The sequence below is a fragment of the Sorex araneus genome, chromosome 9, assembly GCF_027595985.1.
Source record: "Sorex araneus isolate mSorAra2 chromosome 9, mSorAra2.pri, whole genome shotgun sequence".
Taxonomy (NCBI): Eukaryota; Metazoa; Chordata; class Mammalia; order Eulipotyphla; family Soricidae; genus Sorex; species Sorex araneus.
In genome coordinates, this window is record NC_073310.1 from 27,347,384 (window position 1) to 27,359,500 (window position 12,117).

General features: G+C 44.2%; 1 protein-coding gene across 1 annotated transcript in view; it reads left to right on the forward strand.

The window, feature by feature from the left end:
* The window catches only part of NID1 (nidogen 1), a 93,632-nt gene that overhangs the window by 10,749 nt on the left and 70,766 nt on the right, over positions 1 to 12,117 (forward strand). The gene's annotated exons all lie outside the window — the stretch shown is intronic.

Below are 12,117 nucleotides of genomic sequence, written 5' to 3' on the forward strand. Positions count from 1 at the left end.
GAGTGTTTCTGTACATAATCAGCATAGTATGAAAGCATGTACAAAATCAGTAGTAATTTGCTATGATCAGTGTATGTCTGGCTCATATTAAAATTCCCGTATAGTTAAGCTACTCAGACTGGGATCCAAAGGATCCGCCATTACTTAGAGCATGTCTTTTTCACTGTGTCACTGTATCACTGTCATCCCGTTGTTCATCGATTTGCTCGAGCAGGCACCAGCAGCATCCCCATTGTGAGACTTGTTATTGTTTTTGGCATATCGAATATGCCACAGGTAGCTTTCCAGGCTCTGCCATGCGGGCGAGATACTCTTGGTAGCTTGCTGGGCTCTCCGAGAGGGGCTGAGGAATCAAACCCGGGTCAGCCATGTGCAAGGTGAACGCCCTACCCACTGTACTATTAGTTTATTTTAATTCTGAGTGCTTCTCCCCTCCCCCCTTTTTGATTCAGGGACTTATTTCAAAGTCCTGGCCTGTTTCTTTGTAATGTAGGTTAACTCGTTACTCCAGCTCAATTTTCCTGGAAGCTAGCAATTTAGAAAAAATTCTGGTTAAAGACAATTTCTTTACAGGGACATGTGAATTTTTTTAAGTTAATTTTGGGACCAGTTATACAAAGTCAATGGTTAATAAACTCTTATAAAACAGCAAAGGGGAAATTTCCTTTCTCCTGACCTCCAGCCTTTTAGTTTTCTCCCCAGAACAATCAGGGATCTGGATTCCTTTGCTTCTTGCTGAGAGAGTCTCTGATACACACACACACACACACACATACACAGACACAGACACACACATATGTATAATTGTCTGATTCCCCTTTCTTTTATACATGTTCTTGACTTTTCAAATAACAGCTTTATTGAGATAAAGTTCACATGCCACGAAACACATCCCTTTAAAGAGTGCCATCAGTGCTTTTTAGTGTTTACACAAGCTGTGTAACCATCTCCACTATCTAAAGCTGGAATATTTTGAAATCCCTTTAAACAAAACCCCATTTCCGTTCACAGTCACTCTCCTCCCCCCTCAGCTCTGTTCCTGTGAATCCCACCCTGGCGATCACTTACCTATTCACTTCTTCTCAGATTTGCCTGTTCTGGACTTTTCTCATAAATGTCAGACAAAATGTGATCTTTTGTGCCCACCTCTTTCGCTTAGAATACCATTTTCACACGCCCTCCATGCTGCAGTGAGTCTCGGCACTTCATTCTTTCATAGCTGAAGAATATTCCTTTGTTTTGTCTATTCATAAGTTAATGGCCATGCAGGTTATTTCTGTGTTTTGGCTGTTGTGAGTAGTGCATCTGTGAAAGTGCACATGCATTTGTTTTGCGGTGACATCTGCTTTCAATTTTCATAAAAACTCATACCTAGGAGTGGAATTTCTGCATGTGGTACCACTGTGTTAAACATTTTGAAAAACTATCCAACTGCCTACTCAACATTTTATATTTCTACCAGCAATATTTGAGGGTTCTGATTTCTCTGCATTCTGTTGACACATCTTATTGACCACACTATTTCACCTTGGCCAACCTGGTATGTGTGTGAAGTGATATCTAATTGGTGTTTATCATTTGTATTTTCCTGATGACCAATGATGCTAAATGTCTTTTATGAGTCTATTAGCTCTTTGTTGGTCTTCTTTGGAGAAATCCTTGTTCTCATGCTCTGCTCAATTTTAAATGTATTGTTCATATTTTTATTGTTGAGCAGGTATACCAGTACTAAACAAAGATACTTCATGGATGAAGCTGTCCATGCCACGTTATATAATATTTGGACACAGGGTTGTTGGATATTACTCTGCTAGTAATTGCCCTTGTCTTAAGAAAATGATAACTAGCTGTGTCTGTCAAATCATATTTCCCCCCACATAGCAGCAAGCAAGCTATGAGGCACCTGTCCCCTCTCCCACCAACCTTTCACCTAATTTTAGCATCCACTGGTGACCTTTGCCTGAATCAATTGGTGGTATAAGGGTTGCCAAGTGGTATTTAATTTTGTTTCGCTGTTTGACTGTTTCTCTGGTTCTTTCTACAGTGATTAGCTGGCATCTTCTGTAGAAAACAGCTTTCTTTCATCATCTGGGGCCTTGGGGTTGCATTGACATGGTTTATTAGTAAATGAATGCTTAATTCCTGATGTTATTATTATCTTATAATTTCAAATGAAGGAATTGGTGTTCGGATTCAGGGCTTGTGATACCCAGAATGAAGGGAGGACTGCTGTGCCAGCTAGTACAGGTAAACTGACGTCCATATCCAAGGTATTGACAAGAGCATGCTTCTCCCCAGAGGGTTTGGACAAAGCACTTCTCCCTTTTCTTCCCTGATCTTAATCTTCTCACCTGGAATGCTTTTTTTCCAGTAGATACACCCTAAGTTAAAATTTAAAGACCTCCTTTCTCCTAACCGTTTTTAATTGTTGGGAGATAATCTCAGGTAGAACTTTACTGAAGCACCATTTGCGTAAGGGATCCAATGCCCTTTGTTAGACGTTAACTGCAGTCCTTGGGGATGCTGATTCCACCTCTTTTCTATCAGCTCTTGCTTGTCCCTTGCTTTTATCAGCTAATCCTTTTGTTTCTAAATCAGGGTAGACCCCTATCTCTGGCTCTGTGGGGTTAAGGGGAAAATTAACCCCTTAATTTTTAGTTTGGACTTTAAAAAGTTCTGTTCTGCTAGAGGATATCATGCTGAGTCAAGTAAGTGAGAATGAAAGGGACAGATACAAGATGATCTCTCTTATTTTGGGGACTTAAAGATACACAGCAAAGCAGCAACCAAGATCTAAAGGCAACAAAAGGGGGAACTGGCACACGCAATTGAGTTGGCGCGCAGCAGAGAGGAAGGGTAGATGAGAGGGAGGGGAGGGATGTGGGTATACTGATCATGAGTGTGGTGTCGGAATAATGTCCATGAGAAACCATTATTTATAGTATTGTAAACCAAAAATAAATAAGTAGATGGAACTTTAAAAAGAAAAATAGTTTTGTTCTGATCCTTCTGGTGCATCATCTTAGGCAATTCATACAAATGAAAACACATTTTATTCTCTTAGATGAGATCATAGTGTTGTCTACTTAACAGAATTTAATGAGATAATTGGAGTTAAAAGACGCTCTGTAAACTGTGAAGTACTGAAACCAGCAAAAAAAAAAAAAAAAAGGATTAATGAGAGCTGGACTCAAAATTAAAACCAGCAGGGCAGGGTCTGTTGAGAATGGAAAGAATGATCTTTTCCCCCTTATCTTGCCCTTCCTTAAAAGGCGATGCAAGGAAAGCAGTAGGTAGGCAGAACCCTTAGCCTGGGACACTAGGTTTACAGAACAGATAGCACTGGAAAATCCAGGCATCGAAGATTACAAGACCAAGACCCCACCTTAGTACCCACCCTCTACAATGGGTCCTTTCTGAACACAGGTGCCCCTTCTCTTTCCCCATGCAATCTGCTACCTGAAATGATGGTTTTCTGGGATGTGAGTCCGAATTCCTCCAATAGCCTATTGGCTTGTTGCTGAGAAAACAGTTGCTTTACCATCCACCTTCTCTCTTGATGAATGGACCCAGGGGAGCGGCAGTTGAACTGGACCTTTGCAATTAGAGTTTTGTGCAAGTGTGCAAAGCTCCAGGTCTCATTGCCTAGTCCAGGCTGAAATCACTCTTCTCCCCCTTTTTTTCTTTTTTTTGCTTTTTGGGTCACCTGGCAATGCACAGGGGTTATTCCTGGCTTTGCACTCAGAAATTACTCCTGGTGGTGCTCATGGGACCACATGGGATGCTGGGAATCGAACCCGGATCGGCCCCGTGCAAGGCAAACGCCCTACCCGCTGTGCTATTGCTCCAGCCCCCACTCTTCACCTTAATTGGATCCTGGATTCAGTAACTTCCCGTACATCTTTATCAGGTTTCTTTCAGGCACTTCAGTTTTAACTTTTTTTCTAGCTGCCCAGCCTCTATCTACATGAAGCATTGCCCTTTGTCTGAACTTCTTTAAACCAGGCAGCCAGATAAAGAGAGAGCACAGGTGTGGCCTCCAGGGGCTGCCCATCTTGTTCCATCATTTGCTACGCTGTGATATGAAGCTAAGTGAAATCTCCTGCCATTTCTCTCATTTCCCATGTATAAAAAGAGGGATGGTTGTATTAATTTTCTTTTTGGTGCAGTGTTAATAAAGAGCCTCAAAGGATTCTGTGTTGCCTTTTCACTTTTTTCCCTTCTTTCTTTCTTTCTTTCTTTCTTTCTTTCTTTCTTTCTTTCTTTCTTTCTTTCTTTCTTTCTTTCTTTCTTTCTTTCTTTCTTTCTTTCTTTTTTTTTTTTTTTTGCTTTTTTTGGGTCACACCAAGCGATGCACAGGGGCTACTCCTGGCTGTGCACTCAGGAATTACTCCTGGCGGTGCTCAGGGGACCATATGGGATGCTGGGAATCGAACCTCCATGGGCCGCATGTAAAGCCTACCCGCTCCAGCCCCGCCTTTCCATTCTTAATATTTAATTGTTTCTTCCCACCCACGGAGATTTGCTTTTGCCATTCCCTACCATTTTATTGTTTTCTCACAACAGCTATTTGCATTATTTAAATGGCCCGGTTTGTTTCTCATTTGGGTCTACCTCAAGTATTCTTTCCCACATCTGTTTTAAGAAATATTTCCCTCACCCCGGCTAGCCCTGTACCCCACGTAGGCTGCCATGGGGACTGTTGGGCTCTTTGACGTTTGAAAAGATGGTTCTGGTTGCCTCTCTTCAGCTGCCTTTGGAGAAGAGGGATCCAACATGCAATTTTAATTTGCTGCAATTCTGCTTTTAGACTCTTCCTTGTGAATCAACTGTCTGTGACTTTCCTGGAAGAAAGACTTTTAAAGATGGGGAGAGCTTTCTCATCCCGGCTTGGAGTTCTCTCCCTCCTCTCCTCAGAAGTTAACTGGGTTGAAACGATCCTGCTAAGTGGCTCCAGCTGTTAGTCACGTGGTCCTTGGCATTTTTCACCCTGGGGTGTTTTATAATATAACGGACATGTTTGGCTCTTTCAACAAAAGGCTGTGTTGGGGGTGGGGGAGGTGTGAGGGGATAGCCTTATTCTGTGAAGTGGCCTTAAGTTGTGCTTGCAACACACTTGAGTGAATTTAACTTTGCTAACGGGACTTCTTATGCTCCTGTGGGAAACTGTATCAGTGTATCAGTGTAATGCTTCCTTAGATCAATGTGCTGAAAGAAGTTATATTTGAAATAACGAAGTGATGCATCGCTTATTCTCTTAAGAACTTCAGCTAAGCGATATTTGGTTGGTTAGTTACCTTAAAAACAGTGAAATGAAGTTCCTGCTTTTTTTTCCCCCAAGCTCTCCATAGTTCAGACAGGATTTCTCAGGCGTCTGTTCAGTTCACAAGGGTTTTGTGCTGTGATGTGGAGCTAAGAATGTACTGGTACTTAGGGCAGGGACATGAGGCTGTCAGGTGCTAATTGCAGAGAGTGAGGGGACAGACAGCGGGAAGCCCTTCTTGGGAGCTAGGAGAGTTTCACAAGGAGCAGAGGAACTTTGCCAGTGACAAGCCATGTAAGGGTATGGGACCACAGATTCAGTGTCAGCACTGAGTGGGGCTAGGTAAAATGTAAGCAAGTAAAAGTTGTTTCCTCCACTCTTGTATTTCTAGCCCAGCCTTCTGTTCACCAATGCTTTATACCTAAGCTAAAATGCGGTCCCCAAATCCATATATATATATATATATATATATATATATGTATGTATATATATAATTTCTAAATTAGCAGAGAAGTGATGAACAGAAAATAATACTGGTGACAGCTATTTAATACTTAAGTTTAATAATGGTTTCTTTCTAACTCGTACCATGCTGAGTGTGCCCAAACTCTGGAGCTTTAGATTAACGTTAATGACTGAATCTGCTTTGCCAGCACCTTCTCTGTTCAAAAACACAGTCTAGAGCCATCCCCCGCCCCCACCCCCACCCCCCCCTGCCATAAACGCTCTGGAGCTGCTCACTCAATTTGGGGCGGTGGGGGTGGGGCTGGGGGCGATTCAAGGGCTGAGGGAGTTGACTTGGGGAAGGGAGGAATATGTTCCTCCATGGTTTGCTGGTACTGAGACTATCTAGAACTTTTGGGGGCAGCACGGGATGATGGAAGGCATGTGATTCAGATCTCTGAGCTAGGGCCCTGGCTCAGATGGGTTTGTTTTCTTAAGCAAATTCCAGACATTTTATTTCATTTTAAGTATTTCAGAATGGCTCTCTAAAAACACGATTATTTTCTGTTCCCCCCTTCCTTTTGTTGCTGTTGTTGCTATGACAGCATACCTTTGGTTGTGATGTGTAGGAGATTTCACACTCTGGTGCTACCAGGGATCCCCTATAGTGCTGGGATCACACTCAGTCTCATGCCTCAAGGCAGATGTTGGACCACTGAGTTATCCTAGACCCCTGATCTTCTTGCCTTCTCTTCCTTCGTTCGTTCATTCATTTGTTTGTTCCTTCCTTTTTTCTTTCCTTCCTTTTTTCTTTCCTTCCTTCCTTCCTTCCTTCCTTCCTTCCTTCCTTCCTTCCTTCCTTCCTTCCTTCCTTCCTTCCTTCTTTCCTTCTTTCCTTCCTTCCTCCCTTCTCACCCAGCGATGATCAGGAGTTACTCCTGGCTCTGTGCTCAGAGATCATTCTTGGTGGGGTTTGGGGGACCGTATATGGTACTGATGATAGAACCTAGGGTTGACTGCATGTAAAGCAAAACCTTACTTACTCTACTTTCTCTGTGGCTCTGGCTGTTTCTTTACTTAAAAAAGCAACATCACCATACCTAAATATTACTAACAGTTTCCTTAATGTCATCCAAATATCTAAATATATTAAGTCCTCAGTGCTATGGATAGGTTCTAGAAAACTGCAGCTTTAAGCTGCAGCTTTTGGGGTGTGGTTTGGGGCTAGGGGATGCGCCTAGTGGTGTTCAGGTATTATCTCTGGTTCTGTGCCCAAACTTACTCCTGGTGGGTCTTAAAAACTATCTGTGGTTCTAGTCATCAAACCTGGGTGAGTTTGATGCAAGGTAGCTGCCTTACCAGCTAGACTATCTCTTTGGCCCCAGGACTTCTTAAATGTCCTCTCATCTCTTTTTTCCCTTTCTCCCAGTACTTGTTAAAATACTGGTTTTGTCCTTCTGATTGTCCCATATTCTAGATTGTTTTGGTCATGCCCCTTATGGTGTCATTTAGCAGAATCCTTTGCCCCTTTGTTTTCTGAAAATTGGTAGTTATAGAGATTTGCTTGACTTCAAGTTATCAACTCGTTTATGAAGCTCTTTTACTAACTAGTGTCATACTTAAGTAAGCAAAAGCCACAGTAACACATAAAATTAAGATTTCTTGTGCACTCACCTATACGAGCTCTCTCCTCTGCTCCCCTGTCCAACCCCTGCCCCATTTCAGAGGAAGTTTGGAAGCGGAAGTGAAGTGGGTCAGGCAGCACATAAGCTTGCACATACAGCTATAGCTACAGGGCACTTGTGGTCCCTGCCCTGGATGGACTTTGTGGGGACAGCAGTCAGAAGAAGCAGACAAACAGACAAGATTATCACAGAGTATGATCCATGCAGAGAAATTATCCACTAACAGCCAGATGATTGGATCAAGAAGTTGTGGCATATGTACACAAGGGAATATTACGCAGCTCTAAGAACAATTTGCCATGACATGAATGGAACCAGAGGATATCATGCACAGTGAAGTCAGAAGGAAAGGGATAGACACAGAATGATCTCCCTTATATGTGGGAGCTAAAGATACACAGCAAGGTAGCAACAAAGGGCCAAAAACAACAATGAGAGAATTGTTGGGGTCCTTGAAAGAAAGAGCAAGTACACCGATGGTGGATGTGTTCTTGGAATTATGTTCACTAGGAACCATATTTAATAGTATTATAAACCGCAGGATTTTAGGCAATAGAAATTATTTTTTAAAACATTGGAGTTCAGGGGCTGGAGTGATAGTACAGTGAGTAGGGCGTTTGCCTTGCACATGGCAGACCTGGGTTTGAACCCCAGCATCCCATATGGTCCTCCTGAGCACCACAGGATTGATCCCTGAGTGCAGAGCCACAAGTCACCTCTGAACATTGCTGGGCATAGCTGCCCTCCTCCTAAAATCAATAAAGAAATAAACAAATAAACAAACAAATAAATACATATCAGAATTCAGGGGGTGAGGCGGGGTAAGCAGCAGGAGCCAACCTAGGAAACTTGGTATAGTGGTGCAGAGTGACATCACCGAAGGCGTCACTTCTGCTGAGTCCTGGAGAAAGGGCAGGAGCCAGTCTTGCAGATGCATGAGAAGGGCAGCGGGCGCTGGAGGTGATGGAGTTGGGAGTGTGACCTCTGTGCGAGGGGTCAGACACACAGGACATGGTAGGGAGAAAGAAAGAAATGAGCCAACTTCCAAGTTTCCTGATTTGTACACCTGGGTGAATGGTGGTGGTGGTGACACTGCTGGTGTTGGAGTGAGTCCCTCACGGGGCCCAGTTTGGCTGGCCCGGAGCCACTCTGTGTGTGCACCTTGCTTCCCACGTGATTTTTGGGTCTCTTCCCTTTACACTCCCTGCCCTTTTACTGAATTTCTCAGTAACACTTTTAAGAAACTGAGGAAAGGAACAGGCCTGTGGGAGCATCACACACTGAACAGATCTGTGAGACGGGACCCGAGATGGAAGCACGTCTTGTCTGTCAAGTCAGAAGTACTGAGCGGGGTGTCTAGGAAGAGGCAGGTTTACTGGGGAGGAGTTTTAAGTTGTTTCAGATGAAGATTCTAGACCTTCTATATCTGCCCTTTATCATCTTAGTCCATAAACATAGATACTGGGAACTGAGTGTGCAGTAAAGTTGGCCCAAAATTAAGTCCCCGAGTGAACAGGGAAATAGTACAGTGGGTAAAGCACTTCCTTTATGTGCCAACCATCCTAGTTCAAATCCTGGCATCATATACGGTCCCTTGAGCACTGCCAGGAATTTTCCAGGAATATGCAGAGAGCCAGGAGCAAGCTTTGAGCACCACAGGGCATGATCCAATATTCCTTCCCCGAAGTATATTCCTGATACTAGTACTAATACTTGGTAGCTTGCCGGGCTCTCTGAAAGGGATTAAAGAGTATCCTGCCCGCACGGCAGAGCCTGGCAAGCTACCGTGGCATATTTGATATGCCAAAAACAGTAATAACAAGTCTCACAATGGAGACATTACTGGTGCCCGCTCGGGCAAATCGATGAACAACGGGACGGCAGTCCTACTAGTATTAAGGATGGCTTTCTGGTCTTCATCCAAAGCATGTGCTTCATGATATTTGTCTAAAAACTCAATTTCTAAAACATCCGTTGTAAAAAGAGAAACATTCCTGTGCCCAGACTCAAAATAAAAGAACACTCCAGGAGTGTTTTCAGAATCAACAGACTGACTGAAATTTCACTAGCAAACTCCCTTTTCAAACGCAGTTGTCCGTATGTCATCTCCGTGTGGACCGCGTCCCACTCACAGCTGGTAATTGCCAACTCTTGTGGCTTTGAGAAAGTGAGCTGTCTCCCACGCTCCCACACACAGGTCTGTGGGGCTGTCTGCTGGGCCCTGCTGGAGGCGGGTGGGCAGCTGGGCAGAGACCCTCCCCTGCCTCCCTTCTCTCAGGACCTCTCTGCGCCTCTGTGTGCTCCAGGAAGCTGGCTCACGTGGGCTGGTGATAGGAACTCTGCTACCTAAACAGTTAACAGCCCAAGCAGTTTGGCAGAAAGGGAAAGTTCTGTTCATTTCATGCTGAACTCCCCCAAAACGTTCATTCCTTTCCCATCCCGCACCCAAATGGGTTTCACCATGTCGAACTTATCACCCAAGTTCCTGAGATGTTTTTGCAAGGGTTTATGTCTTTGGTGCCTCACTGTATTTCCTTCCCCACCCGCCCCCTCCTCTGGGAATGACATGACGTGACCAAAGGGCACAGCTGTGGGAGGAGGAGGGAGGGCAGTGAGTGAGCTGGAAACCCGCAGGCCTTCTCGTCAACTCCTGAGCAACGGGGGCCCCTCACTCTGTCGTGGTTCTCCACCCAGCAGCCCCTTACAGTGCAAACTCTGTTGTCATGTGAACATTGGATCAGGGATATTTTAAAGGTGTACATTCATGGGGGTGGAGCGACAGCACAGCATTAGGGCGTTTGCCTTGCACGCGGCTGACTCGGGTTCGATTGCTCCTCCCCTCTCGGAGAGCCCGGCAAGCTACCGAGAGTATCTCGCCCGCATGGCAGAGCCTGGCAAGGTCTCCGTGGTGATTTAGATATGCCAAAAACAGTAACAACAAGTCTCTGATGGAGACATTACTGGTGCCCGCTTGAGCAAATCGATGAGCAACAGGATAACAGTGACAGTGATGATGATGATGATTATTATTATTACTGTTATTGTATAGTTATGATACTGTCAAAGTTTATGGTACCACTATACAAAATTGCTATACCCCCCCCCCCCCCCAACCACCACCACCACACCAAAGTGTCCGTGACCCTCTACCGTTGTCCTTAGTCCCTTCAAGTCTGGTTTTCTTCCCTCCTTCCCCCTGCCCTGTTTGGTCATTGTATTTTGTGTTCCAAAGCCAAAGGTTTGTCATTGTTCAGTTAAGTGCAGAGACTTGAAGTGGAGACACTCTGGGGTGGGTTTGTGTCCTCACAGCGTGGTGCACCAACAACAAAGAGACTGAGTGGGTCCATGTGTCAGGCTTAGGTTGGCTTTGCAGAAGGCCCACGGGCACCTGTCCATCAAGGAGCTCTTTGTCCCTTTCTCTCTTTCCAAGGAGTATGGATTTCAGCTGGGGAGAAAAGCCATAGTTTAAAAGAACATGAGGTATATAGTTTTCTCTCACTATGTGTTTTAGGAATATGGATTCACACTTATTCAGCTGTAAGATGCCATTGCATGTCTGCCACCAAACTACCTAGGACCTTCCTCTCCAGTGTAGTGGACGTTCTCTGTCTTTTGCTCTCCTACCCCATTCCTTCTCTGGGGATTGATTTTATTTGAGTTTTTTCATGTGTGTGTGTGGGGGGGGGGGGTGAAGGGAGGTTGAGGCCACACTTGGCAGTACTTAGGGCTAACTCCTGACCCTGTGCTCAGGAATCATAGCTGGAGGGCTCGGGGGACCATATGGGGTTCCTGGATCAAACTCAGGTTGACTGCATGCAAGACAAGTGCCCTATCCACTGTACTATTCCTCCAGTCCTAGTGATATAATTTTATACACAGTTAAAACTGCTTTTAAGGGGCTGGAGCTGATAGCACAGCAGGTAGGGCATTTGCTTTGCACGCGGCCAACCCGAGTTCAAAGCCCACCATTCCATATTGTCCCCCAAGCACTGCCAGGAGTAATTCCTGAGTGTATGAGCCAGGAGTAACCCCTGTGCATTGGTGGGTGTGACTTAAAAAAAAAATTAAAAAATAAAACTGCTTTCAAGAAGGCTGTCCACTGATTTCAGAGAGCTAACTTTGGAGTTGGGTAGACTCTGGGTAGACATCCCAATGTTATTACTGATTGGCATTTTTCTCAGCAGAAAAATGTGATAATAGTGATTATCACATTATATGGGGTTCTTCAGAGACCTAGCTATTCATGAGATACCTGGTACATGGCAAATGTTCAATATGTGCTGATATTATTTGGTGATATCCCTTTATTGAAAATAATGATAACTTAGTGCACAATTCACATTTACATCTTGACCCATGTTTACTGTTTCCTTATTGTATTATCTGTTGGAGTTCCTCCCCTTGACCTTCTGGACTGTGAGTGCCTTGAAAGCAGATATTGCAAATGATGTCTCTTTTGTTCTTGTAGCACAATCTTGGTAGGTTGTGGTCAGTTATCTTCTGAGTAAATCAATAATTACTTAGGTCTGAGGAATGCTTTGTAAGCTACAAACCATGGAACACCCTGAGACTCAAAGTTGAAGACTCTTACCCAGGGCTTAGTACCTGATATATATCAGAGTCAAGGTTTGGATTCTCCCCCTTTCTCCTGCCTTTGAAAAGAATGCTGGGGCTTTTGCTTTAAAAATCACAGCATCTGTAGGTGGCAGGGACAACATTCTTGAG